The following is a 27,788-nucleotide window of genomic DNA, read 5'->3' on the forward strand; positions in this document are numbered from 1 at the left end:
TTACTTTTACATGTAGCAAAATGAAAACTGTATATTTCCAATAATTAATGATCAAGAGTGGCAGTGGCTTTTCTGTCAAGAGAAATGGTGAAGAAGAGTTGAAAACATGCTGCCATAAGTCAGCAAGAAACATTCTATGTGACCACTTCATTTTTATCTCTTGCTTCCAAAGTCCAGTCTTTTCAGAGCACAGATAATGTAGCTCTTTGCAAGGAGACCAACTGAAATTACTCGGAAACACAGAGAGTGATTGAATTTCCTGTTATTTTGTGTAATTTCACCTAACAAGTGGACCACAGTGGCCTCCAAAAAAGGGCCCAGGAATGGTCATCTTGAAAAGCAGTGTTAGAGGCCCTCTTTCCTCATCTTTCTCTTGAGAACGCTCCCCCTCTCACCCACCCGCCCTCTCTCCCTGCGCGTTACACTTCTGAGGAGGAACTGTCTCTGCTACTGTTAGAGGAGACAATGAAAAAAAACAATACCAGGCGCTGTTCCCTGGTTAAGGAATTCACGCACGTGGTCACTCAGAAACATGGTGGGACATCACCTGGCAAAAAAAAGTTTAGCCATTTATTCTGTTAGCTCAGTTCTCCAAGTTTTTGAATAGCTATAATCACTACCATTAACTCAAATGTGCTCTCCATGTGCTGGACATTGCTATAATAATCCTATCAAGTAGGTTCTATTGTTATCCTGAAATTATAGATAAAATGAAGGAGGCACAGATCGACTAAGTAGTTCTTCTAGTGTAACAAGCAATACAGGTATCATTTAACTCATATTATGTTTTTTCTCATAAATCCATGATTGGCCTTCACATGCTATTAATTCCCACAAGCTACAGCTACTGGGAAGGACAATAGGGTCATTGAAATAGTCCCCAGAAATGCAGAGGAATAAGCCTACAACTTTCTTCCACACGAACCAATTATATTTTTGTGAGATAGCATCACAAGTAGTCAAAACGATGACCTTGCAGTCTCTATGTAGCTGAGGCTATTAAGTTCTTGATCCTCCTGCCTCTACCACGTCCCAGGCTCTGGGATTATAGGTTTTCATTACCATCCCCAGCCCCAGGAAAGAAATTTTAATGCAAATAAAATAAATGGCACCCATGAGTACAAAACAAGAACAACAACAAAAACCTACTAGTGATCATAGATGCGTGTCCACATTTTACTCCATCCCCAATGCAAACTCTATTGAAATTTTGTAGTTGCTAATATTTCTGGTATCTGCATACAGCTGAGAATAGTTGCATATAAATTATTAATAAAATGGAGTAGGATCATTTTCAAAGATGATTTAAATTGATACTTGAGATAAAGGAAACTTTGTCTTTCATAGCTGTATGGACCTTATGTATGAGAACTAAAGATGTAAATACTCTTTAAATTTCAGAAATTAAAATATGGTTTGGTTTCTCACTGTTTTTATTTTTGGCTTAAGATATAAATTAAGATGAACTACCTGCAGTTAAGTTTCTCTGTAGTCTTTCAAATCATTTGCACTTAAATACTTAAAATTATTTTCCTAGAATGCCTTAATCATGGACTTCCTAGTTTTAAACTCATTTCCTCCCTTTGAACCAAAACATAGCCTTTTCTGGGAAGTATATTCAGGTCAAACTGATAGTAAAAGATTTCCAATAAATAATTATTTTGCTAATGCATTTATAAGTTACTTTGCACTTCAAAACTTGAAATATTTTTTTTTCAAATCTTTACACTAAATCCATGTTTTAAAGTAGAAAGAAGTGGTTTCTTGTATTCTTTAAGTTATCTGATCTCATTTGTTAAAACATATCCACAGGGCTGGGAAGGCAGCTTAATCAGGACAGCACTGGCTGCGCAAGCATGAGGACCTGGCTTGAATCCCCAGCACACACGCACGATAGTGAGCGTGCTGACCCCTACTTGTAACCCCAGATCTGGGGAAGTGGAGATGTCAGACCACGAGATGAGACGGCCGCTGAGGAGAGCTGCCGGCCCGGAGGAAGTGTTCCAGGACTGAGAGTGGCCAGCTGGAGGGGTGGGATTGGAACGCCAGAGACTTGTTGCTGGCTAGGATTAGCAGACTCCCATTTTTAATTCTAACAAGATACCACCACTCTCATGGATGACACCTCCATACATTGCCAATTATTATTGGCAGCATCCACAGATCTTTGGAGAGTTATACTTTTATTTATTTTTAATTTTTTTTCAATTTTTTTATTGACAGCTTCCATAATTGTAAACAATATCCCATGGCAATTCCCTACTCCCCCCCACTTTCCCCTTTGAAACCCCACTCTCCATCACATCCCCTCCCCCTCTCAGTCTCTCTTTTATTTTGATGACATGATCTTTTCCTTCTATTATGATGGTCTTGTGTAGGTAGTGTCAGGCACTGGAAGGACATGGACATCCAGGCCATTTTGTGTCTGGGGGGAGCATGTTCTAAGGAGTCCTACACTTCCTTTGGCTCTTACATTCTTTCTGCCACCTCTTCTGCAATGGACCCTGAGCCATGGAAGGTGTAATTGAGGTATTTCAGTACTAAGCACTCCTCTGTAACTTCTTCTCAGCACCATGGTACCTTCTGAATCATCCCAAGGTCACTGACATCTGGAAAGAAAAGGTTCTCTAACCAAAAGTGAGAGTAGCATTAAGATATGGGTATGAACATTAAAAGAATTGCTTACTGGGAAGTTTGGTGAGCATAGTAAATACATTTAGCCAGACTGCAACAGATATTACACCCCTAGGGCTCATGACAACCCCTGTTATAGGTTTTCAGTATCAGGGAAGTATTCCCTCTCATGGAGTGGGCCTCCAGTCAGATTAGAGGGTGGTTGGTTTCCTCACAACAGAAGTGCCACTATTGCACCCGTTGGCTCATTTGGCCTGGCTGGCCAAATATAAGGCTTGCAGTGTCCACTGTTGGGTATTTTCACTGGTGATCTCTCTCTCTCCCATGGAACTGCATGCAGTGTGGCTTTTTCCAGTTTTCTATCAGCTGGTCTATATGGAGGAAATTTTCAGCTCGGCTCCAGCAGGGTTTCTCAATGATGTTGCAGCCCAAGCGTGTGGAATATTCAGCAATAGGGTCTTACCATCTATTCCTGGTGGGAAACCGAGGGCCTCAGCAATGGCCTGTAATGTTTTGGGGGCATCAGGGACCTCCCTGGACAACAACTCATTGAAAGGTATCCCATTCCTGAGACTGAAAATTTTCTAGTAACAATCTATGGCTCCTGTGTGTTTCATTGTCCCCAAAAGTAGCTTTCCATATGACTTACTTATGTCCTCTTAGAGTTTGATTAGCTCTCCCTCCACCTTTCCTTACTCAGTCTCTTCCCCTGACCTCACTTAGGCTTTTTCATCCCCATTAATCTGTTCTTCTACTTACATATATACAATACCATCCTATTAAAAACCTTGAGATATGTTCTTTGAGGTATGTTTCAGGATGAACTAAGTGTTCTAAGTTTTCCACTGTGGGACAGAGGCACCAAATACATTGTTCTTAGCTTGGCTACTTCTGATGGTGCAGCTCCAGAAACAGCCTACAATCCAATCAGGACCAATGAGGACGAACAAATTAGGGAACAGCAAGAGAGGACAGTGTCATATTCAGTACAAATGAGTGAACTAGAGATACTAAATGACCTGACTATGAAGTTTAATGCAAGAGAAATCAACTGTCAAAAGATATACAGGGTAAAGCATTTTAAAATAGATTCTTAAGGCATGAAAATAATAACTACATATGACTCTTTGGTATATTTGTGTAGGAGATATGTAAACCTGTATTTCCAAAATACAAAGAATTATTGATCTGGTTATAAGTGAGAGAAACAATACTAGAGAAGAATTGCAAGGTCTTCATTGCTTTCATAATTATCTTTCAAGGCTTGTCCTAGGTACCTAATTAATAGTCCATATTCCTTTGGCATTGTGTATGTTGGATGTAATTCATATTTAGTGTTATTTAAATGCAATCTATTTGAAAATAATTAAGAAAAATATGTTTTATTATCTAATACATCAAAAAGGTGATCTGGCGGTAGGAGAATGAAGGAGGGACAAGGAGAGAGTCTGATGAAACACAAGACAATAGTATTCTGAAGTGAATGTGACGCAAGCTCCAAAGCCATAGAGAGCCATCTATGAAAATTACAGAAACAGACCTTTACTCCACAATGTCAATAGATCTTACTGGTCTTCAGGTTATAAGTAAAGTTTTCTAATTTGACATGCTGAGAGTGGGAAAGACTGGCCTCTGTGGCTATTAATCACTTGTGTTTTATTCTAAAATAACTATAAATTTCTATAAGGATCTAGGCCCTATTTAGCCCTGACCTCTTGAGTTTTATCTCGAGATTGCTTTATTAATCACATTAGCAAGAGGATAATTTTTATTATTAAAATACTGTAGAGAAGTGTGGGCTGTATGTAAAGTGTGACTGTGATTATGCAAATCAAGGGATTCTGCTGTATTTTATTTTTATTTCATATTTGCTTAGGCTTATTCAAGATGAGAAAAAACTGTTTATATGATCAAGAGAAAGTGACTGAAGTCAAGAGATTTTGCTAATTAATCTTATTCTTAATTTAATAAAGAATATTATGTGCTTCCTACAAAAATTTCCCTTAGGTTTAGTCCTAAATTAATGCACACAGAATGGTGCATAAAAATATAAATATAAATATAATGTTTTTTTCCTAATAATGACTTACTATTTTTTTCCTTAAGGACATACCATTTTCTTCTCCTAAGCCAATGATTAATTCAAAAATTATTTAAGAACTATGTAAGTATTAACAAACTTTACTGTTAACACATAAGAAAAAAAATTGTTAGAATATCTTGTTTGACATTAATTTCTGTCAAGACTTTTTTCCAGATGATCACTGTTAAAATGTGGCATTTTATTTTTTATTAATATCTATCCCTCAGGGCCTGGGAAGATGGCTAGAGGCACTTGCCTGTAAAACTGTTGGCCCAGTTTCAGTTCCCTAGAACCCAGGTAAAGCTAGATGCACAAAGTGGCACATGCACCTGGGGTTAATTTACAGCAGCAAGAAGCCCTGAAATGCCCATTTTCTCTCTTTCTGCCTCAAGTACATACATTAAAAAAATTAAATTTTCCTCTTTCACAAAGGAGCAGGGGATGAATATGATCAAAATATACTATATACATGTATGAAAATGGAACACCATATATATATAATGAATATATACTAGAAAAGATTTATCTCTCCTAATACCAGTCTTCTGATGCTCCTGGGGCTAATTTTTTTATGCACAGTGCCCAAGGTTGCATAGTGAGAAGCTAAGACCGACTTCTTCCTTTGCCACTGACCACTTCAAAGGGCCAGTGCGAAACAGCAGAGCATTTTGTTGTTGACAACCAGAGAGATCCAAAGATCCACACGGCCTATATCTACAGAGTGGAACAACCTTCTTCAAATGTTTCTTTTAGTGTAATCTAAGCCAGCCTGGGTGTGTTTGGCAGGTTAATCTTCCATAAATGTCAATTCAGTCATTTCTTATCTTTTGAAAAATGTCACTTGCCTAATATTGGCATTACGCGATTTTCACTTTGAATTTTGGGTACTGCATCACCAAGGCAGGGCACCACACACAGGCTTTAACAGGCTGAGTGGCTCTGAGTACCGCTGTTTAAGCCTTTGGAACATAATTAAAGCTCTTTCTTTCGCCACATGTTAAATAAGTAAAGACCAGCAAGGAGCTCGCTTAAAGATGTAAAAATGAAAATCCAACAGTGGTAGATAATCTCTCAGGTACAAGAAAAGAGAAAACACATCTGGTGTTACAATATCAAGAGACTGTAAGAACAAAGGGATGGTTTGATAGTCTGTAAGGAAGGATAATCGCATGGATGCCAACCCTCTTGTTCCAAACCCAAAGAACACTAGTTGGAAGCAAACCCAGAACAAAATTTAAACAGCGTCCTTTGGTGAAATGCTCAACACTGTATAGGAAATTAGAGCTTAGAAGGCTATTTCGTGTGGAGGGATAAAATAATAGGAGGCTTAGGTACTGCCGCTGTTTCCTGGTGCATTTCTTTGTGGTACTATCCGTCTGGCCCTACTGCCGACCCTCTGGTCCAGCTCAACAGTCAGGAGATAAGAAAGGCAGGAGATAAAGACCCACACGGGAAGGGGAGAATTAAACAGCTCAGCAGAGAGTCGGCCTTGCCCCAACTTTCTGCACAGTCATCCAGAGCTCACAAGAAGCACAGAAGCCCAGGAGCATGCCTGTTAAATTCTGGACTAAATATTGAATAAAGGAATAATAAATGTGCTTTTTAATCTCTTAAAATAGTTATGGAAAATTCTTTTAAATAAAATAGGAGGCTGGCATTAAGATGACCTATATTTCTATTGATTGCCTCTCTTTAGACTGTCTTTCTCAGGGTTACAAAACTTCAGAGCACTAACACCTCCCAAGGAAAATTTAGTAATTGGTGAATCAAGCTTGAAGATGTTGGGACCCAGGGCAAGAACACTGCATACAGAAATAAGTTGGTGGACACAAAAGATCTTTCTAACATAATTGTAAGTAATTTGTTTACCTCTTATTAACTTTCATATCTCCAAAATGGAAACGTCAGTAGAGAGGGGTGGAGACAATGTGGCTCCCTGATGTGACCCTCAGCAATCCCTGGGGTTCTGACTCAGGCCAACCCCAGATTTGTGGCTTTGACGCAGAAAAGAATTCCAACACTAGCCAGTATGAAGCAGAGTTGGTTTCTTAAGGATAGTTTCACATAGATTTTGAGCATGAGGGTTAAGAACTGCCAAGGAGTGTATGGCACATCCCAGAGTTGGTATGAGGCTCTCTTAGAGAGAGTAACAGAAAGTAAGAAATACCAAAGTGTGTGTCTGGGCTCCTCACGGGAGATTTACTATTAAATGTCATAGCCTTTGCCATATGAACTATGTTAGTGGCTGTTGAGTAACATCTCAGATGATTGCACAAAATATTTTGTGTTTGTTTTTCTCTCCATTTTAGTAAGTGCGATTATAGGGCAATTCCTGAGGTGCCTCAGATGGGGTTTCCTGGATCCAGGTTGCATGAGGGGTTTCTGGTGAAAGTCTTAGGAATTGGTAGGCTTGCTGCTGGGAAGGGAGAAAGGCAACGTTTAAGTTAGCTGGAATTCTTGATTCCAAGATGCCTTGGGACCTTCAACCAGACTCCTTTTCCTTCTCATGTCTTTATAATTTTCCTTGTCTTTCGACCCTGTCTTGCAAGGACTGGTAGTGTATATTTTACATTTGGTGTTTTGTTTTTTTTTTTTTTTTTTTTTTTTTTAAGGAGGGATTGATTGCCTTAATATGTGTGAAGGATTTAGTACGTGTCTGGCATTGGCAGGACTTATGACCATCCCATGTCATCAACTGCAGCAGCTACGGCACCGTCATAGCATGGGGTGGGGTCGGGGGGCAGGTAATACTGAGAAAGTTAAGGAAATAACATCTATGATCAACGCGGGAGCGGTGGCATACACCTTTAATCCCAGCACTTGGGAGGCAGAGGTAGGAGGATCGCCATGAGGTCGAGGCCACCCTGAGACTACACATTGAATTCTATGTCAGCCTGGGCTACAGCGAGACCCTACCTTGAAAAACCAAATCAAAACAAAACAACAACAACAAAAACTGTTATCGGGCCAGACAGATGAATATAGGTATCTGTGTGTGGATGTTTGTGTGTAATATGTACGCATGCGTTACATTTTAGGCAGGCTGCCTTTCTTTCCTGGTCTCTCCAGCTGGGACAGGCATCCCCAAATATGCCCGGGTCTGTGCCTTTGTGTGATAAGTTTGAATATAAATAGCTCTCATGAGCTTTTGTTTGAACATTCAGCCCTCAACAGAGTAGTGCTATTTGGGAAGGCTGTGGAAACTTCAGGAGAAGGGGCTTTTGGGTGAAATCTGTCACTGCGGTGGGTCCTGCAGGGGTGGAGCCTGCCTCTGCTTGCTGTTCTTTCTCTCGCTACTTCCTCTCTGCTGATGTGAGGGTACGATGCTGGTTTCCTGCTTCCCATATTCCTTTCTTGCACTGATTTCCTTTGTTTTGAACTTCTGTATCTATAAGCCAAAATAAACTCTTTTCTTCCTTAACTTCGTTCTGGTGGGATATTTTCGTGCCAGCAATGACGAGGGTAACCGGCACCTTCGGGATCTGCGCTGCTACAGGGGCCTGGGTCCCGCCTCCCAGGGTGAAAGTAGGGAGGCTTTGTTAAAGGGGTTCCTCCTCCCAGTCAAAAGGAGGAAATCCATGTCTGTACCTTTTGCCCTGCTGGGTGGGGATATGGCATTCCAAACCTCACTTCTCCAGGGGAGATTAGCAGGTGTTCCACAAGACAGACAGACCCCTAATGAGGTGCCATGAAAGCCCTGCTCCAATAATGACGCCACAGGCCCCCATCTTCCGCTCATGTCCCAAGCGCCCCATGCAAGGCCCCTCGCTCAGAGCAAACTAGGAATTAAAATCCTCAGTGCTTTCCTGTTATCATTAAGGCATCCATAAAATAGCACTTTTTCTTTCCAGATAGGCCGCGTTCTAGAACCTCACGGAGAAGCCTCATGACTACCACCTTTCCCACTGGGCCATGGCAAACGCGGAGCCTCTTGCTTCATGCCTTGCTCTTCTCGTACCTAGAGTTAGACAAATACTATTCTCACAAGAAACAGGTTATCTCAGAGTCCTCTATTCTTGAATCTGAGTTTATTATTGCATATATTATACGTATATTAAGATAAATAGATGCATATATATATGAACTCAGCCTTAAGGCTGAGGAGTTCTGGTATCAACATTGAACTATAGAACTATTTTTGTAGGACATTCATTCCGTCTCTCTTTCTCTCACTCTTTCCCTTCCTTTCTCTGTGTGCTTGTGTTGATCAGTATTGAGCTCAAGATCTTGCACAGAATAAACAAGAGCTCAAACACTGAGCTACATACCAGCCTCTAGGAATCTTTTGAATGCTTACACTAGCCTTAAATTATAAAAAAAGAATAAATTGTGCTGAGAGATGGCTTAGCAGTTAAGGCACTTGCCTGCAAAGCCTAAGGGCCCAGATTTGACTCCCCCAAACCCACATGAGCCAGACACACAAAGCGATGCATGTACACAAGGTCACACATGTGCACAAGGTGGCACACACATCTGGAGTTCAACTGCAGTGGGTAGGAGCCCTGGCATGCCCATTCTCTCTTGTTCACTCTAGTTCTCATAAAAATAAAATAAATAAAGAGAAAATAATAAATCACTACAAGGACAGTCCAGTATGCAACCTACCTGGAAAAAAAATGGGTGCTGATATGTATATTATTTTAATTCCTTAATGGTAATAGGAAAGCACTGAAGATTTTAATTCCTATTTTTATTCCATTTCATTTATCAAAAAGTTGCTTTGGGTGACAAAGAAATTTGTACCCGATGGAGACAAAACAGCAAAGATTTTATTCAAGGTTATTTGAATGAAGAAGAGATTGAACCCAATTTTGCTGTAACAAAATGTGGGAGGCTGTCGGCGCCCCGGTACGCTAATAGAAAAGCACTGGAGTGTGCAAGTGGGCAGGCTGGTCAAAGTAGAGGCCATCTGTGTCTGCTAACTGTTGCTTACCAATTTAAACCACCGTGTTCCCTCAGAGATTGGAAATTAAGGGCTCTACATTTCTTGATGTTTACATTTGAAAGAGGTAGCTTCCAGGCATGTGAGAGATATTTCTGTGGTTATAAAAATCCATCAAAGGAAGAAAGAAGATTTACATCTCAAACCTGCAGAGAAAGAAAGGACAATGGAAAGTTTTCTAAAGTAAAAACCTCTCAAAAAGAGGAATCTACTTAGCATTTAATTCAGCTAAAGGAAAAGAAACTTTGGAGACGTGTTGGTGGTGGGCAAGAGAGGAACAGGGGACACTGGGAAGGAGAAACTTGAGTTCAAAATAAGAACATGGTAAGGAAGAATATAATGGCTTCAGCTACATTTCAAATTTCATCAACGTGCTAAGAAGAAGTGACAGTGGAGTGTTCAGCAAGCGCGCAGTGAGACCTATCATAACTCCAAGGGCCAGGAACCACTGCAGCAGAGGTGGCAGGAGGAAAGCAAGAGCCAAGGAAGGGACCGAGCGCTTACAGTTCTGACTTCCACACACAAAGTAGGTGACCGTGGAACTCACGGCTTCACAGGGGCTGACGGTACCTGCATAGGAGCTGCATTATCAACAGGAGGGAAAAATGATGACTCTTTGGAAAGAAGAAGGGATTCAGTAAAATTGGAATTTGATAGTGGGAGAAAGAAGGGTGGTGGGAGGGATTATGGATATAGGTAAATTGCCTATATTTATGGGAGTTTCCAATAAAAAGTTACAAAATAAAAACTAAAATGATAAAAAATGTGTTTTATCATATAACAGTACATAACACAGTATCAGAGACTACGCATCACCTGAACAATGGCCTAGATTTCAGGTACACGCTTCCAAAGTTTTTCTTAAATATATTTTATTTATTTATTTGAGAGAGATAAAGAAGAAGAGATAGATAGATAGATAGATACATAGATAGATAGATACATACATTGATTGATAGCGAGAGAGGAAGAGAGAATGAATATGGTTGCACCAAAGTCTCTAGCCACTGAAAATGAACTCCAGATACCCATGCCACCTTGTGCATCTGGCTTTACATGAGAAGCACTGGGGAATTGAACCTGGGTCCTCAGGCTTTGCAGGCAAGTGCCTTAACTGCTGTGCAATCTTCCCAGCCCCAAAGTTATTTATTTTAATGAATGAAAACATTATAAAAAGCATCCCTTATGCATCAGTCAGGTCTCTCTAGGGGAACCGAACTGATAAAATGAGTATGCACTTGCAGGAGATTTATTGGATTAGCTTGCAGGGCACAGGATGGGCAGTCCAACAATATTTGTCTATAAGCTGGATCACCGGAGAGTCCAGTAGCTGCTCAGTACATGTAGTCCTGGTAGGGAAGAGTAAGTCTTTCTGCCAGCTGGTTTCTTTCAGATACTCATCGTGACTCCTTTTTCTCTCACCTTACTCTCTTTGTACACTTTCAAACACCAAGGCTGTCGGCCTGCCTGGGCTTTCTAAGGTTGTTCATCAGCAACTCCACCATTGAGAACCCTGCTGAGAACACATCTTTATGACACTCTGTCGCAGGCATAACCAGTTTATGAAGAGCCCTTCAAGCTTACCTTTCATACTGCTACCAGGCACTTAGGTTCATAGAGCGACTGGTTAATTTTCCTGGACTTTTTTCTTAAATTAAGAAATAGAAGCTGGTAAGTAAACATGTATTTATTTGTAGTTTGGTTAAAGGTGGGGAGTCTGATTTCCTCCCTACACTTGCCTGTGGTCATCTTACAATTTATGAAGAGCCTCAACCAAGACTATCACGTACATGAACTCAGAGATGGAGTGAGTGGTTCTTTCCTGAAGAAGGAGGACCTGGACCTCAGATTGATTCCTCTCTCTATGATAGGCAGTTTTTCTTTTTTAATTAGTTATTTAATTTAGTTTATTAGAGAGAGGGATAAAGAGGGAGAGAGAGAAAAAGAGAAAGGTAATGGGTGTGCCAGGGCCTCTAGCCGCTGCAAATAAACTCCAGAGGTATGTGTCACCTTGTGCATCTGGCTTATGTGGGTACTGGGGAACCGAACCTGGATCCTTAAACTTTGCAGGCAAGCGCCTTAACTGCTAAATCATCTCCATAGCCGAAGGCCATATCTTTTTGAGAGAGGAAAGAATCTCAGACTTTTGTTGGAATATAAGATTTCCCCACCCATTCTGTGCCTGACGAAATTCCTAGACCAGTCCTTTGAGAAGTGGAGAGTGGAAAAATGGTGAATCTGCAGAGGTCAGTTTCAAGCTCCAGACCCCAGCATTCCTGTTAAATACACTGTTTGCAAGTGTGTGTGTGGGGGGGGGGGGAAGATAGTGTGACATCTGGAGAGAGAGGCACAAGTGTCTCTACAATATTGCCTCTCTTGTTGGGGCTTTGGTCAGTAAAGGAGAAACAGGAGAAAGCTAGGCTCCTTTAGGCAGTTTCAGTTAGGAGCTGAAGCCCAGAGACGAGCAATGCCGACTCGCCCTGGCAGGACGGGCACTCTTGGCAGGAATGGAACCCGTGTCAGAGCCGCAACTGCCGCAGCGCCCCCGCTGCCCACAGTCCCGCAGGCCACCGAGATAGGCAGCCTTCGTACCCAGCCTCCCGCTTTTCATACCTGAATTACACATGTTTTCGGTCGACGGTAAAGGCTGTTTTCAGCTTTCTTTGGCTTTCTCTCTCTCTCTGCCTTTCCTGGCTCAGGTCACAGGGATACACGTGAGTCTGCTCCCCCCCCCCCAGCCAGGCTGGGCTCAAGGGCGTGCGAAGGGCAGAGACCTGCTTCCTATCCTGGGTGGCTTCTCTGCTTGCCTCTGCCTTATACTCTGGGGTAACTGCTCACTCTAATTACGTGTTTGATTTTCCTCTGGTCTCTGCATCTACCACATGCGAATTCCCCTCACACTGTACATCTACCACGTGGTTGCTCTCTCTGCTGGGCCTATGACCTGTGTCATTTCTCTAAACTCAGGTTAGCCCCGAGTGTCACGACCTGTCCTCTAAATTTCTTGGTCTCTGATTTGATGTTTTCTCTCTGATCTTCTTCCTTAAGCGCCCACCATTTGCCCTCTTCACCTTCTATGGGGAAGCTCAGGGTGGGTGCTATGACAGATATAAGTCTCCCTACACAAGCACCTAGATTCTGTCTACAGCCGCCCCTCTTGGATGAGTTGCTCAGGCTTTGCTGTGTTTCCACATGAGGGCCTGTTTCCTGCGCTCCTCCTGTTCATGACTGCTCGAGCCTTATTCCTCGATCCCAATTTCCCTTAAACCCCACACAACTTGTGATTTCTCCTAAACTTAATAATTCAGAATTTATACTTCTTGAGTCCGTCTTTATAAATTCTTTGTCAAAGAGAGGACGGGACCCAAAATTGGGGTTCCTAAGCTTGGGAGAACCCCTCCTGAGCCACCCAAAGTCCTGCGTCAGAAGGATTTCAGTTACAGTGTGAGTTTCGTGGCCAGCACCCTGGGAGTACGCTTTCACAGGAGAAGAGACGAGTTGTTGTCTTAGTTCATCCTGTTTTGTTTTACTGTGGCTCTGTTTGAAATAAATTATTACAGAAGAAACAAGTCATCAGCACATGGCTGAATGCTGCAAATTAATTTAAAAGTTCCAAGTCACTGGATGGACAACAGCAGCGCCTTGGATGGATGTTAGCTTGACAAGATGGCGTGCACCAAGAAGGAGAATTTTGCAGTTGACAACTAGGTTTTGTCAAGTCAGCTGCACAGAAACAAGACCAAGATTTTTTTTTTTTTGTAGATATCACTGATGCATGTTTGTGTTATTTTAATGAACATGAAATTAGCATAATAATACTACAACAACAATAGTAATTTTCTGTAGCTGTAAATGTTTCAATGTGTTTGTCTATTTAAATAATTGTACTTATTTGAGTGTATGTGTGTGTGTGTGTGTGTGTGAGAGAGAGAGAGAGAGAGAGAGAGAGAGAAAATTCCAGGGTCTCTTGCTTTGTATGGGTACTGTAGAATTGCACCCAGTTTGGCAGGCTTTGCAATCAAGTGTCTTTAACCATTGAACAATCTCCTCAGCCCTTGAATGTAATTTTAAAGCATTTGCAGTTTGCAAAGTGCAGAAAGTTTCTTCAGGAAGTATTATTAGACTGACCATTTCGTAGGTAAGAAACTGAAACATGGAAGTCTGAAGTATTTTGCTGGAGAGATCATTCAGCTGCCCGGGGACAGATCTGGGAACTCTGTTCATGTTTCTTATGCCCATAACTTTATAGAGCCACCTCCCTGATGATATCTTACTGTGAGAAGAGGAAAAATAAAACAGCATATGAAAAGGCATATTTCACAGAGCAAAATTGAGGCAAGGAAGGCAAAAGCCAGTAACTGTTTATGAGTTTATGCCACCAGGTAGCTCAGATGGCATAAAAGAGAGACCCAGATTATAGGATCTACATTTGTATAGGCCAGGTAGAGTTGCTCCATCTTCCTAAGTACCCAAAAAGGGGTTTGGATAGTAGATACCAGTGCAGACAGAGCCATCCCATTGATCAAAGCAAATATAGCTCTCCCTGGCTCCCCTTTCAAGGAAATAGCCACTCATCCGACTAAAGAACCTGTACTACCTACAACTGTCCTCAGTAGACTTGCCCAAGCTTCCATCCACAAGGTGAGCAGTGTAGTGTCCACACAGTGCTGAGCAATTATGTGAGGAAGCTTTTGGGATGAGCAGACGTGCCTACAGAGGACCACACCATTAACTAATTTCCAGGTGGCTCTTAACAATCTTTACAATTGTTTAAGATCTCCAATGAGGAACATCCTGTTCTCAGTGTCACCACATCAATGGCTTGGTGGCTTTTAGAGAAAAAGAGGTGATGGGCCATTTTGCTTATAATTCTCCCACTATAATGCCTTTCATTTAGTTTCAACTTTTTGTTTTTCCATCTTTCAATACTGCCTTATTTATAATGCACATGCTTATGGAATATAACATCACCACTAATTACCACGGGTTTTGTCTTTTATAGTTAAAATGTTTGTGTGCATTTGTGCGCATATACATGTGCGTATTTAGTATGGCTGTATGTGTGGGTGGCATATGCACATGTATGTACTGATGAGGCAGCCTATGCTTGCTGTGGAGGTTTCAGGAGAATGTCTCGTGTCCATCACTTGTCTGTCTTGAAATGGAGTCTCTTGTGAATTCCATAGCTTGCCATTCTTTTCTTTTTGGGCCCCAGCAGATCTCCTGTCTCGGAGGCTCTCCAGACGATGGGGATTACAGACATGCTTGTTCATGCCCATTTGTGTACTGGTTGCTGGAGGAATTGAACTCTGCTGCTATCAGACCCCCTCTGGCCCCCATGCTCACATTTCCTGTGCACTTAAACCCTGAGCCATAATTATTGGTTTTAAAGCAAGTGATATTTGGCATGAAATTTAATGTTTTACATTTTTATTGTAATCTTTTAACAGGTTTTTACTTAACAGATGATTTATAGTATATATTATGGCTTTAAAAGCTTGAGTTGGATAAAGTAGGATTGGGGAGCAAAGAGGAACCAAATATTTCTTTGGCAAGTTTCAACCCTGTTGTCTCAATTAAGCACAGAATTTAGCTCTTATCTTCCTGTAACTGTAGCCAAACTGGGAATGCAATTTCTTATAGAACTTACGCACTTGTCTCCATAGCAGCCTATCTATGGTTCTAGCATTGAACTTACTGCCTTGTTTTAAAATTAACTTTCTTGGAGTATACCACTAGATCAAATGGCTTGAGGATAGAGACAAATTGCACAAACTAATTTCTCAATAAGGTTCCTACTCCCTTCCCTAATTCCACCTAACAGGATTCATTGTGCAGTAAGACAGATCGAAGTTCTCATAAACAGTACAGAATTTTATACTTATTAAATCCAAAGGAAAATTCATTGCTTACGTCCATAAGGTGATTCATCAGTGTCCTAAATAACAGTATCATTGAAAATGCACGAGTGAAATAATAAAGTCTGTAGGAAAATGAATGGACATGGAAAATACTATACTAAGTGATGTCACTCAGATTCAGAAAGACAAATGCCACACATGTTCTCTCATGTGTGGGTTCTAACTTTGACTTTTTAGGTTTGTATGTAGACTGGAATAGGTGTCGATGGAGTCCAGGAAGTTAGAAAGCAGCATGATAGGGGAGGGCTTAAGGGAGAGGACAGTAGTGTGTAAGCAGAAAAGCAGGCACTGGAGATGGAAAAGTCAAAATGCTGTCAGATGAGGGGTGTAGGGGAGCAGTGTCCTAAACTAAAATCTTTGTGAAAAAGCCATAAGGAGACCCAGGGCTTTGCACATGCTAGGCAAGCCCTCTACCAATTAAGATATATTCCCAGCTCTTGACCTGGGGTTCTTTACACAGTCATAACTACACGAAACACATCCTGAAGAAACTCTCACTTCTGAAGTGTAAGGCAGAGCACAGGTGTCCGTACTTCGTAATTATCCAGCACTCTTCAGGTAGTTCCGTTTCTCCCCCCATGTGAGCATCCCTCACAGCTCCGTCTTGCTCAGTATGCGTCCTTTCCGCATGGCTAGCCATGGCGCAGCCAGCGTGGGTTCAGCATCTCCTGCACAGTTCTGTAGAAAGTCTCCGTCACTCTTCGTTAACATCTTCCTAAAGCATCACGTGGGGGACGGGTGCTGAGTGCTACTTTGTAAGAGTAGAAGACAGAAGATCAGGTTTTAATCAGATGGTGACAATTTCTAGAAGACATGTTGCACACCTTCAACTTTCTGTGTTTTAACGCTTTTATTTAGAACGTTCATGTTTGTGGAATATAACCACGAATCACTTGTCATAGTGTCGCTATTGACTTCCATAGAACCAGGAGTGAAAGTTCTGAATTTTCTACCTTCATGACAAAGTTGTTTAGGGGATTAAAACACAATGCCAGCCGGCATCCATTTTAGCCAGTCTACAAAATTGAATAAGCAAAATAAATGGCAAAAGAGTAGAAAATTGCATTAAAAGTAGGATTTTTCCCCTTAGAATGTGAGTGATTTTAAATTCTCGTTGAACATAGTATATCATTCCTCTGAACAATTAAGAGACCTTAACAAATGCTTTAAATATATTAGTATCATACTTCCATACTTAACCAGAGTCTTTCCCAAGTTTCACTGAATAGGTTGATATTAACATTCCAAACATTTCTTATTATAATAGGCGATAGGCATGAGCCTCTGCTGTGGGAAGCAAATTAGAGGGAGCGAATATACCTTATTAGATGAAACCTGGTAGGAAGTTGGAAATTGAAGTATATCCCCTTCTTTTCTCTAAGAGCCTAATGACAGCATGATTATGACCTATGTTGCATTACCCGAAGAGATAAGGTCAGTGCAGCAGTAACATTGTATTATATATTAATAATAGTTTAAATATGTTGGGCTCTTCCCCATGATAAATACCTTGTTAAATGCTCCACACTTATTATATCCCCAATGTCTTTTATGACCTTATGGCATAAATATATTAAATGTTCCCACTTTAATAACAAGGAAGCTGGCCTTTGGAGACAGAAACTAGTAAATGACAAATTTGTGATTTGAACTCAACCAAGTGACTTGGAAACCCATGAACTCATGTGGGAGAAGCATACATGTGAGTTGAGCATATTGATTACTGCTGTTATTAAAAAATATAAATGGCAATCCCTAAAGCATTATAAATGACGAAATAAAATAATGTTTTACAGAATTGCAGGAATAGATTGCAATGTTATTGCATTGTTTTAAAGACAATTCCACAACATTTATGTAATACTAAATGCTCCAGTAGTTTATTAAATGTTGATTAATTAACTGAGGTTTGGTTTTTAGTATTTTGGTGAAATAATTGAATGTTTAATAAATATTGGCTGAATACTTAGTTACTTATTTTACAAATGACTCAAATGTTGAAGTTTTGTCTATGAGAGATATGCTGTTTCAATAAACTCTAATTCACTTGGGTTTCATAATATAATGAAGATGGGGAAAGTAGACATGACTATGGCAAATAATTTGAAAATTAAAAGGCAGGAAATATGGGCTACCTGTCAGACAAAGGAATCAAATATGTTTGCTGAGTTTGAAGGTCAGCCACGCTGTTATCTACATGTAAAGAGCTATTACCAGAAGAGGGAAGTCCACTTCTATATTACTGGCATGCAAGCCACAGTCAGCTTCCTTTTGCCAGACAAATATCTCACCAGAAGCAGCTTATAGGAGGAACGAGCTTGTCTTAGTCTTTCAAATTCCAGGAGAAGACCATCATTGGTGGAAGAGGCTGGCTCACTTCTCATCCCCAGCCGAGAGACACCTTCAAACAGCCAGCCAACACCAGCCAGCACAAATCTCCAGATCTCAAACACAGTCAGAGCTCCAACTGCTCTCCATGCATCTTAAGGCTAGATTCAAGATCCACCCCCAGTGACATGTCCCCTGTATCAGAGATCTGCCTGCTAGAGGCTGAAGTTGCAAACTCAATTTTCATAAAACACCTGAGTTTACTGGTGGGGTGGGGAGGAGCATACATTCAAACTACCACATTTCACCCTGACCCATCTAGACTCATGACCATCTCACAATGCAAATTGTTTTCAGTCCAATTTCAAAGGTCCCCATAAGCTTTACCAATTTTAAGACTTTTCCAAATTCCCAAGTCTCACCTTGATTTAATAATGTCTCTTAATTGTCAGTCCTGTAAAATTAAAATACAAGTTTCAAATATCCAACACACCTAATGGCACAGACTAAATATTTCCACTGTAAAAAGGCATAACAAGGGCAAACTGGACCAATGCCAATAATAACCTGCAGATAAATTGCCATTCCAATTTCAACGTCTATAACCAGAGATTCCAATTCTGTCCCTCCAGCTGAGCTGGTCACAGCCTGAGCAAACATCCTGTCTCTAGCTACCAGCTTTCCCCAGTAGGTGCTGCCTAGGCCTGGTATATCCAAAACATCTTCGGTTCTTCATTGCAAACTGTGGTTCATCTTACAGCTCCAAGCAGTGATCTAAATAGGGATGTTTAGCATGTTTCACGTGTTGTACATTCAATGACCCTTCTATGCATATTTTTATGCTAAATTTCACCTCTAGGAACACTCCTCCTGTAGTAGGAACTGCCTGCAAGAAGCTCAAGTCGCAAGCTCAGTCTTAATAAAACACCTGAGTCTGTGGGGCCGCATACTCAAACCGTCACATTCAAAGTGTCACAGTTCCATCCTGGGCTGTGGGAAAAGGTACAGTAGTGGCAGCTGGCTCTGACTAACTCTTTGGGAATGCTCTTCAGCCTTGACAGTGAGGCTTTCTTCAAAGGCTTGAGAGTAGCCGAACATACAATGCATTTAAACTGCCTTCTGCATGTGTTGCTTTGTAGTTGGTGGTGGGTCCTGACACCGGCTTCTGGGATCCTTGAACATATAGTACCTGTTGATTGACAGCATCTTGTGAATCACATACAGTCACACCGTGAGGGACAGGGACAGAGAGGAAACAGCACACCAGGTAAGGCTGAGTCTGGGAACAGACTGAACCAGCTACTGTAGGGAGAGGCTTTGAAGCATCGAGAGAGCTGGGTGACCATTTGTTCCAGGCTGATGTGCCTGGCTTGTGTACAATGTTCCTCACAGTCTTGCAGGGAACAGACACCTACTATTGTGAGGTAGGAACAACTGCTTCTCATCCCTTTGATCCGGTGGACAGCCAGGGGCTCCTGCTCTTGGGAGCAGAGTATGGAAGAGAATTTAAGATTAGGCCATCTGAAAGCTTCCCAGTTTTGCTATACAACAAGGCAGCACTAATGCTGACTCTTCATTTCCCTCCTTTGCAGGGCTCTCTGAGCCCTGGAGGGTGCGCTACGTGTCCGCTTCAGTGACATGCGGCCTCTGGATCTCTGCGCTGATGAGTTTGCAGTGTCCCAGCTGTCTGCCTGCTCTGTATACTTACTTAAACTTGCATTTTATCAAGCATCATATTAAAATTCTAGGTTACAATGTATATGGAATATTAGGTTTTGAACAAGCAAAAGTGGTATTAGCTGTGAAAAGCTTCTCCCTTGATTCCTCTGGCTGGGAGAGCTTTCACTTGTTAAAATATAATGAAAGGTCATGGGGAAAATATGCTCAAAGTACATTATATATTTGCATGAAAATGGTCTTATGTAACCCAGTATAATAATTTTTAAAAAACGAATTGTGTCTGTCAAAGTTTATAACAGAAGTCTAGATCTCAATGTTGGTAAAAATAAATAAATAAATACATAAAGTTGGCCACTGTTCTATTAGAGAAAGTGATAAGAGGCTTCCTTCCTAAAATGAAATTTGCCCCAATTTTACTGTTCATATGCCTGATGGGTAGATCTACATCTGTTCATGATGGGTCCCTCATCTTGGATTTCATTTCTGGTGTTTTTTTTGTTGTTGTTGTTTTGTTTTTTTGTCTTTGATAGTCATCTGGCTTTGGAATCATTCTGCACTTTCCCCTTATAGAGAAAGAAAGAGCACAAGAGAAAGAGCAAGAAGAAAGCACATTATCTTACTTTTGAAAATCCCAATTTAAATTTCATAGGAGCCCAAGTCCCAAGAGAAAAGCACTAAGCTGTGTACTATTTACAGATTATGATTTGGCATCATACTGGCTAACATCACAGAAGTTATTGGTACTGGAGGTCATTGTGTGGAAACAATTTTCTTTCTTTTTCTGCACAGCGACCCCTTGTGAAATATTCTACTAAATATTTCTGCTGGGCTGTTAGAAGTCGGTCTTCAGTACTTCTTGTACCTGGTGACTAAAATTTACTGTTATTTCTTCAGAGCAAGCGAGTCTAAAGGGGCTTGTGCTTCTAAAGGAGACAGATAATTTTTTATTTGTTTTGTTTTGAGACAGGGTCTTTTTATGAAATCTAGGCTGGCCAAGATTCCTCTATGTCAGCCTCTAAAGTGCTGGATTATAGGGATATACCATCATACAGAACCATAAAGGAATAATCTTCTTTGTTAAAGTTTTCTTCCCTCTCATTAATCTAAAGAGCAAGTTCAGCAGGAGAAATTTCTAGGCATAATTAAAGAAATTCCTGTGGAAAGCATTTTTTAAAATTTTTAAAACTTTTATTTACTGTTTATTTGTAAAGAGAGAGAGAGAGAGAGAAAGAGAATGGGAATGCCAGGGAAATAAATTCCAGATGCATGCACCACTTTGTACATCTGGCTTTATGTGGGTACTGGGAAATTGAACCCAGGCCATCAGGCTTTGCAAGCAAGTGCCTTCAACCACTGAGCATCTCTCCCTCCCTAAAATTTGATTGTTTATTGACAATTTTATACATGTACATAATGTGTTTTGATCATAATTGCATTACATTACCTTCTTTGTCATCCCATTTTCCATACTCCTTCCACTAAATTTCTTCTTTCCAACTAGTTCCTCTTCTATTTTCATGTCTTCTTATTTCATCATCCATGTTGAAATGGGGGTGGGCCCAATATTATGCAGATTCTGTATAGGTAATAACAACAGCTGCAAATTCATGAATGCAATGGGCCTCTTCAGATCCTTTCTTAAATATTTATTTATTTATCTGAGAGAGGGACAGAGAAAGAAGCAAATATATATATATATATATATATATATATATATATATATATATATATATATATGGAGAGAGAGAGAGAGAGAGAGAGAGAGAATGTGCATGACAGGGCCTCCAGCCACTGCAAATGAACTTCAGATGCATGAACCACCTTGTGCATCTATCTGGCTTATGTGAGTACTGGAAAATCGAACCTGGATCCTCAAGTGCCTTAACTGCTAAGCCATCTCTCTAGTTCCCCCTTCAGATCTTGAAGGGAGTGTTTCACATCACTCCTCGCTATCCTCCGGTTCTTATATCCCTTTCCACCACCTCTTCTCCAGTGTTCCCAGAGCCTTTGAGGTGGTGATGGAAATGTCTGATTTACTGCTGAGTCACATATTCTCGCCACTTTGCTGAGTTTTGAGTCTCCCCAGTAGTCACTGCCTTCTGCAAAATGAAGCTTCTCTGATCAAAGGTGAGAGCAGCACTGATCTATAGGCATCAATGTAAATATCTAGAGGCCATTTAATGAACATAAAATATGCATCTCATCAAACAAGAGTAGTAATAAAAGCAAAATTTGGAAATACTATTCAATTGTTGAGATTTGATTGTACGTTTAATATTAGCTTACTATTATCAACACAGTGACATTATAATTTTAAAGGGCTTTCATGATTATTTTATCATGGTCAAATAATCTATAGTGATTTAAGAAAAATGAATGAAATAATGAATGTGATTTAATAATTCTCATCATTATTTCAGTCCTCAGTAGAAAAAAAAAATATTCCTAGAACTCAAATTTACCGCAAGATCTTTCCTTAAAATTCAAGGCTAAGGGCTAGGGAGATGACTCATCACTTGCTCACAAAGGCTGCCAGCATCAGTTTGATTCCCCGGTACCCATGTAAAGCCCGGCATACGAAATAGTGCATGTGTCTGGAATTCATTTGCAGTGGCAAGATATTCTGGAGAGCCAATACTCTTTTGTGCACTCTCTCTTTCTTTCCAAACTCTCCCTTGTAAGTAAATAAATAAATATTTTAAAAAGTGAAGGCTAAACAAAGGACCTACTTTTAATATCCAAGGGCAAACAAAAGTTTTAGAAAAACAAGTCAATGTTCTAGTCAGTACAATTTTCTGTGCCAAACAGAACACCAGGTGGGTTGTAAACCTGCTGCAACTTTAAAGTTGAATCATAGGTTATGTTATCAATATTAAAATCATTGAGACAGGTTCATTTTTTTTCATTTACCTACCAGATACTGGATTGACAGGTGAAAATAACTTGCATGAATATTTTTCAAGGAAGAATTTTGCTTCCTCTAGAGCAGTTATTACTGGTCTGCGTTGCTGAGAGGAAGCCTCAGGAACTCACAAGAGCCTTCTCGGTCTACTTTCCCTAGACTTCTCACCATAGAACATCACACCCCCATTATGGAAAACCAGCCCAGTGATGCAGACAGTGAGCCCTGCATGGAACAGATGGGCATGAATTCTGCCAACTCTGTTTACTGGGTGCCACCGAGATGCCCCTTGACCTCTCTGTGGTCTAGATTTCTCTGGAGAAAAACAAATACCATGATATACATCTGCATCCTGAGGCTGTTGTATATAATAAATCAGATAAAATGAAATATGTAGCATGGTTGTTAAAACTACTTTGTTCTTAGAAATCCTGAGTGCATATGACACTCCTGCATATGAAAAACCATGTCTAATTATCATGTATTATGAGAGCAATTCTAGCTTGCTGCGAAGCAATAATCTATACACGAGACCCAGCAGAATTCGCCAAAATTACTAGCTGACTTCCTAATTTATTAGGAAATTTTATCCATCAAGTCACTTGGGAACCATCCAAGCAAAATCTGAGGTTAGAGATTAATAAGTTAGTTTGATTTTGGAAATGGCCCAATGGGATTTATAGGGACTGGAAAGTAAATCAAAACCCACAATGTTTATTTTCTTCATCAATTTATCATTATTAATGAGAAAACTCCACCATTGAGCATAAAGCAAGATAGGTTTTGCAAGGCTTCTTGGTAGTAATGTTTTTGTTGTCTTTCTAAATAGCCCCATGATTGAAACCTATTAGGAGACAAGCAAAGCCACAGTAAAAAAAAAAATACCCAGATTGATTCAGGCATGCCATGATAAAAATCTGCATGTGTTGGATGACTTTTATCATTACTGCTTGAAAGGATAGATTCCTTTTAGAAACACAGACATGTTCCCTTTGGATTAAATGTTATCATGTGGAGAGAAGCATTGCAAGAAACTGTTTTTCCACCAAAATATTAAAATGATGACAGAGGGCTGGAGAAATGGTTTAGCAGTTAAGGCGCTTGCCTGCAAAGCCTAAAGATCCATTGCTGCAGTCAGGTTTGTATTGCTGGCAGAAATCATCTGACCAAGAGCAGTTTGTGGGGAAAAAAGGGCTTATTTTGGCTTATAGACTCAAGGAGAAGCTCCATGATGGCAGGGGAAAATGACTGCATGAGCAGTCTTGGCCAACATCAGCAACAGGAGAGTGTGCTAAACACTGGTAAGGGGAAACTGGCTATAACAGCCACAAACCCACCCCCAACAATACACTGCCTCCAGGAGGCGTTAATTACCAAATCTCCATCAGCTGGGAACCCAGCATTCAAAATACCTAAGTTTATGGGGGATACCTTAATCAAACCACCACATTCCACCCCAGCCCCCATAAACTGACAACTACCCATGATGTAAAATGCAATGAATTCAGTCCAACTTTAAACGTCCCTGCAGTTTTTAATCAATTCCAATCATATTCAAACATTCCCATAGTCTAAGAAATTTTTTGTTTGTTTGTTTGTTGTTTGGCTTTTTGAGGTAGGGTCTCACTTTAGCTCAGGCTGACCTGGAATTCACTATGTAGTCTCAGGGTGGCTTCGAACTCATGGCAATCCTCCTACCACTGCCTCCCTAGTGTTGGTATTAAAGGCATGCACCACCATGCCTGGCTGTCTAAGAACTATTAACTGAGCCATAATACCAAATAATAATAATAATAATAATAATAATAATAATAACCCCCTCAAACTCATAATGGCACAGAATAAACACTCACACTGAAAAAGAATGCACTGGGGACAGCCAAGAAATATTCAACCAATACACAATTTAAACAGGGAAAACATCAAACTCTGTAGCCCCAAGTCCAACAACTCTAGTCAGTGACAAATCCTCAAGTCTAGTAATTCTAACCAGCAGCAAGTCTCTGGAGTTCTAACTTTGCCCCTCAGTTTGGCTACTCACAGTACTGGGAAACTTTCTCTGTGGCCAGAAGCTCTCCTTAGCAGCCATGTCATGGTCCCTGCATCTCCACTGGATCTCCACTGCAATCCATGGTTCATCTCATGGCTCCATCATGTCTTCATAGAGGCAATCCTACTTCATGCTGCCCATGGCCATTTCCAAAACACAAAACCATGTTGCAAATTCAATGACCCTCTCTTATTTGCATTCCTTATACTCTATATTACCAAGTAGGTTGCCAATTTGTTAATCCGGGGGGAGGGGGAATAAAGCTGACTTTGAAGAACAGGGCACTCCTTCAGCATTCAGGCCCCTCCAATAAACTACACATTTTTGTCATCACAATGCAGGTCAGCTGGCCCAGTCTCAATGGTTGTAATCTCTTATATAATTGCAGCTGAATGAGTAAAAGTTTCAGCCCAAAGATTTTTTTTTTTTCTTTGCCATATCCCTCTGCTCACACCAGTCCATTTCTAGGCAATGCAACCCTGCACAACTTCTCAGGACATGGGCATAACAACAAGCCTCTCACATAAACTGCTGTTGCCCAGTCCAGATAAAACTCTCACCTTCAAAGCCAAACCTTATAGTCTATAGTACTTACTGCATTCAGGTCTTTCAGCTCTGACAAAAATAGTCCATCAAGCTGTACTTACAGCACTAAGAGGCATCTCTTAGGCCAAGGTTTCAAATCCTCCCACATTCCTCTTGAAAATCAGCTCCAAAAGGCCAAAGCCACACAGTCATGTATCTAGCAGCAATCCCACTCCTCAGTACTAACTTTTCTGTTGCAGTCAGGTTCACTTGCTGGCAGAAATTACCTGACCAAGAGCAGCTTGTGGGGAAAAAGGTTTATTTTGGCTTACAGACTCTCGGGGAAGTTCAATAATGGCAGGGGAAAATGATGGCATGAGCAGAGGGTGGATATCACCTCCTGGCCAACATTAGGTGGACAATAGGAGCAGGAGAGTGTGCCAAATACTAGCAAGAAGAAGCTGGATATAACACCCATAAGCCCTCCCCCAACAATACACTGCCTTCAGGAGGCATTAATTCCCAAATCTCCATCAGCTGGGAACTTAGCATTCAGAACACCCAAGTTTATGGGGGTCACCTGCACAAGGTCACACATGTCCACCAGGAGGCGCAAACATCTGGAGTTCAATTGCAGTGGCTGAGGCCCTTGCTCAACAATTTTCTCTCCCTCTCTCTCTCACTCTCTCTCTTTGTGAAATAAAAAATAAGCATATAAAAATAACCCCGTATAGTAAAATGTGCTGATGTCTCTTGTGATCCCAGATGTTGTTTGCATTGGCCAGAGGCCCTGGTGCATCCATTATCTCTCTCTCTATCTACCTTTCTCTCTCTCACTCTCCCGAATAAATAAATATATTTTTAAAAAGTCAGTGCAGTCAAAGACTAGTAAGATCATATGGAGAATATAAATTATCAGCGCATGACATTATTTGTGCATGATATATTTCAAATGGAATATGTTTAGTTATAAATTTGCTATAACACACATATGAATGTATATTATATGACTAATATATGGTTGTCAATGTGCCCAACAAATACACAAACTATTATCAATATACACTTATAAATATTTATGTATAATTTAGTTTCTAAACTAAAACAAAGAATATTTACCAATTAGAAAAATTCAAATAGTTGATCATTTCATGTTTGCTTTGTGCATCATTACATAAATGCTTTCAGTATTTAAAATAGTAATTTTATTTATTTTTAATAATAAGCAAAACAGAATCTCATTTTTCTACCAGCTTTCACACTCCCTTGCTCTCATTGAACAATCAATAAAAAACAAACAAACAACAAAAAAGACATTTATTCTTTTCCCTTCACCACTGACAACCTTTCTCAGCTCACTAGACAATGGAAGTGAAGAGCAAAGACTTCCACTTGCCCTAAATCCATCCCCCACTTGCCTTTGTGCTGTGATCCCTCCCTACTCTGTCCCATATTTCAGTGGAGCTTGGCAGCTCTCCCCATTCCTTTCCTCCAGCATCAGGTGTTTGCTATCAGGACTTCAACACCCTGCGCTAGCTCAGCAAGCACACGTCACGTGACAGCTACCATTCTGCTTCTCTGTCACTCTTTCCAGCGGCACATCTTCAGACGTCATGTGTACAAGTCACCCACCACCCTTTCCCTTTTCTCTGTCCTACAAGTGCCCTCAGGCCATTGTTGTTGTTAAGGCCGTCAATTGCATGCCGTCATCTTACTTTCCCTCTAGTGGCAGTTGATTCATGGCTTATTCTTTTTGTTCTTGGACTACATTTTGCATTTGGCCTTCTGCACTCCATGCTGTTTGAGGCTTCTTTGCTAGCCCACCTGCAGCAGCTCTCAGTCACCGTTGCTGGATCTTGCTCATCTTCCTTCCCCTTAAGATTTGCAACTCTGCTTGGTCCAGACTTCCTACAATCCTTCTCATGCCAACATTACCCTGAGTACTGATGTTAGAGTTATGATATGGTATTTAACAAGTATGCATGCTGTTTCATATAGGTAATATTTTATAATGCTATATGTGAGATATATAATATCTAGTATATTCTTAATTTAACTTGGCATCTCCTCTACAACTTCTAACTAACTCAACTAATGTATCACACTCACTTCTCCCCATACACAAAACTTTACACTTTGCCATTATGCAATCTTTCCAACCTCAGTAGACTTAAACTCCAAGTGATCTATTGCTTTAAATCAAATATTAAAATCATATTTGGTTGCTGATTTTTCTGACAGTAATTGTTATAAATGTTACACTTTCCCCTTTCATCTTGTATCCAAGAAGAAATCTTTTTGGATCTGTCCTCAAAGTGCTTTCATCATTTAATCTGTCACAGCACTCCCGCTGCTCACACTGGAGTCCTGCTGTTCACACTGGAGTCCCGCTGTTCACACTGGAGTCCCAAGAACTGCCACCTTCCTCCTCTTCTGGATTCCTGCAGTCACCCTGGTGGACCCGCTTCTGCCTTTGCCAGCCCAGGGGCCTCTTACCACAGCAGCCAATTCCCTCCTCTCAATCCCTAAGGTAGCTTCTCTCTCCTTCACACACCAACGAATCCACATATCTCACGGAAGCTATAACACAAAATCCTTAAAATGATCTAGAATGTTCTGCACAATGTATCCTTGCATTACTTCACTGAACTTAATTGTTCCTCGTTTCTCCCTAACACTTTTTCCCCACGCTCTAACTTGCTCTGGACATCTTTCCTCTCTCT

This window comes from Jaculus jaculus, chromosome 15, assembly GCF_020740685.1.
Source record: "Jaculus jaculus isolate mJacJac1 chromosome 15, mJacJac1.mat.Y.cur, whole genome shotgun sequence".
Classification (NCBI taxonomy): Eukaryota; Metazoa; Chordata; class Mammalia; order Rodentia; family Dipodidae; genus Jaculus; species Jaculus jaculus.